General features: G+C 31.6%; 1 protein-coding gene across 1 annotated transcript in view; it reads right to left on the bottom strand.

Moving 5' to 3' along the window:
- Positions 1–2,500, bottom strand: part of magi2a (membrane associated guanylate kinase, WW and PDZ domain containing 2a) — a 104,046-nt gene that overhangs the window by 11,419 nt on the left and 90,127 nt on the right.

Below are 2,500 nucleotides of genomic sequence, written 5' to 3'. Positions count from 1 at the left end.
TAGTGTTTAGTATTTAAAAAAATACAGAAATACAGTAGTTTATTAGGACACGTGTGGCTGCTTCACTTTGTAGTTTATTTTAAAACATTTAAAGTAAAAGTATTTGGTATTTTATTTTAAAACACATTTTGATGGATCTTTGCTCAACCCCATTTATTATACAATAACTGTTCATTTACTGCTTATAACTGTTCATTTACTGCTTATTACTGTTCATTTACTGCTTATTACTGTTTATTTACTGCTTATTACTGTTCATTTACTGCTTATTACTGTTCATTTACTCATTATAACTGTTCATTTACTCATTATAACTGTTCATTTACTGCTTATTACTGTTCATTTACTGCTTATTACTGTTCATTTACTCATTATAACTGTTCATTTACTGCTTATTACTGTTCATTTACTGCTTATTACTGTTCATTTACTCATTATAACTGTTCATTTACTCATTATAACTGTTCATTTACTGCTTATTACTGTTCATTTACTCATTATAACTGTTCATTTACTGCTTATTACTGTTCATTTACTGCTTATTACTGTTCATTTACTGCTTATTACTGTTCATTTACTCATTATAACTGTTCATTTACTGCTTATTACTGTTCATTTACTGCTTATTACTGTTCATTTACTCATTATAACTGTTCATTTACTCATTATAACTGTTCATTTACTGCTTATTACTGTTCATTTACTGCTTATTACTGTTCATTTACTCATTATAACTGTTCATTTACTGCTTATTACTGTTCATTTACTGCTTATTACTGTTCATTTACTCATTATAACTGTTCATTTACTCATTATAACTGTTCATTTACTGCTTATTACTGTTCATTTACTCATTATAACTGTTCATTTACTCATTATAACTGTTCATTTACTGCTTATTACTGTTCATTTACTGCTTATTACTGTTCATTTACTCATTATAACTGTTCATTTACTGCTTATTACTGTTCATTTACTGCTTATTACTGTTCATTTACTGCTTATTACTGTTCATTTACTCATTATAACTGTTCATTTACTGCTTATTACTGTTCATTTACTGCTTATTACTGTTCATTTACTCATTATAACTGTTCATTTACTCATTATAACTGTTCATTTACTGCTTATTACTGTTCATTTACTGCTTATTACTGTTCATTTACTGCTTATTACTGTTCATTTACTCATTATAACTGTTCATTTACTCATTATAACTGTTCATTTACTGCTTATTACTGTTCATTTACTCATTATAACTGTTCATTTACTCATTATAACTGTTCATTTACTGCTTATTACTGTTCATTTACTGCTTATTACTGTTCATTTACTCATTATAACTGTTCATTTACTCATTATAACTGTTCATTTACTGCTTATTACTGTTCATTTACTGCTTATTACTGTTCATTTACTCATTATAACTGTTCATTTACTGCTTATAACTGTTCATTTACTGCTTATTACTGTTCATTTACTGCTTATTACTGTTCATTTACTGACTATTACTGCTAATTACTTTTCAATAACCGCTTATTACTGTTTTGTTCATTTACTGCTTACTACCATTAATGTTCTGTTCTTACTGCTTATAACTGTTTATTTACTGCTTATGACTGTTGATTTAATGCTTATTAACGTTCATTTACTGATTGAATGTTAATTCCTGTTTATTATTAATTGCTTATTAAATTAGTGTAAGAAAGCAGAAAGAAGAGAGAAAGCGAGGGATAGAAAACTATAAAAAAGAACAGATTTGGTCAGAGCTGGTCGCTGTTAGAGCGCTGATTCACCATGACACAGCGCTCAAGTCACGAGAGGACAAGATGAAAAGAAGTGTCAGTGTGTCTTTTTCAGAAACCGTGCACACACACACACACACACACACACACACACACACACACACACACACACACAAGCCAATTATTAGCGCAAACAGATGTTTATTATTAATTAATACCCCAAATAATGGTTTATAATAATATTTGGAAGCATTGGTTCTACATCCATAACCCTACATCCATAACCCTAACCCTAACCCTAACCCACAGTGTCAGGCCAAAAGTTTGTGGACACCTGATTATAAGATTGTAGGTGTATCTTTCTGAACATCTCCACTTTCTGGGACGATGGTCCACTAGATTTTGTGAAGATTCATTTAGCCACAGGGGTGTTAGTAAAGTCAGGTAGTGATGCCTAAAATCAGGTAGTGATGCCTAAAGTCAGGTAGTGATGCCTAAAGTCAGGTAGTGATGCCTGCCTGGGGTGCAGTCAGTGTTCACATTCATCTCAAAGACTTTATAGCTCTATAGCAGGAGCTCTTCCACCAAATCCAACCCATGTAAAGCATATCTTCATGGAGCTGGATTTGTGCACTGGGGTATTGTCATGCCAAGTTTGGGTCTCAAAGATCAGGTGAAGGCTAAAATTCCTTCATACATCTGAAGTCATCCTGTACAACTGTGTGCCTGGAACAGTTTGGGGAAGAATCACGTAT

This window comes from Silurus meridionalis, chromosome 18 (assembly GCF_014805685.1).
Source record: "Silurus meridionalis isolate SWU-2019-XX chromosome 18, ASM1480568v1, whole genome shotgun sequence".
NCBI lineage: Eukaryota > Metazoa > Chordata > Actinopteri > Siluriformes > Siluridae > Silurus > Silurus meridionalis.
This window is presented reverse-complemented; position numbering and strand designations above follow the sequence as displayed.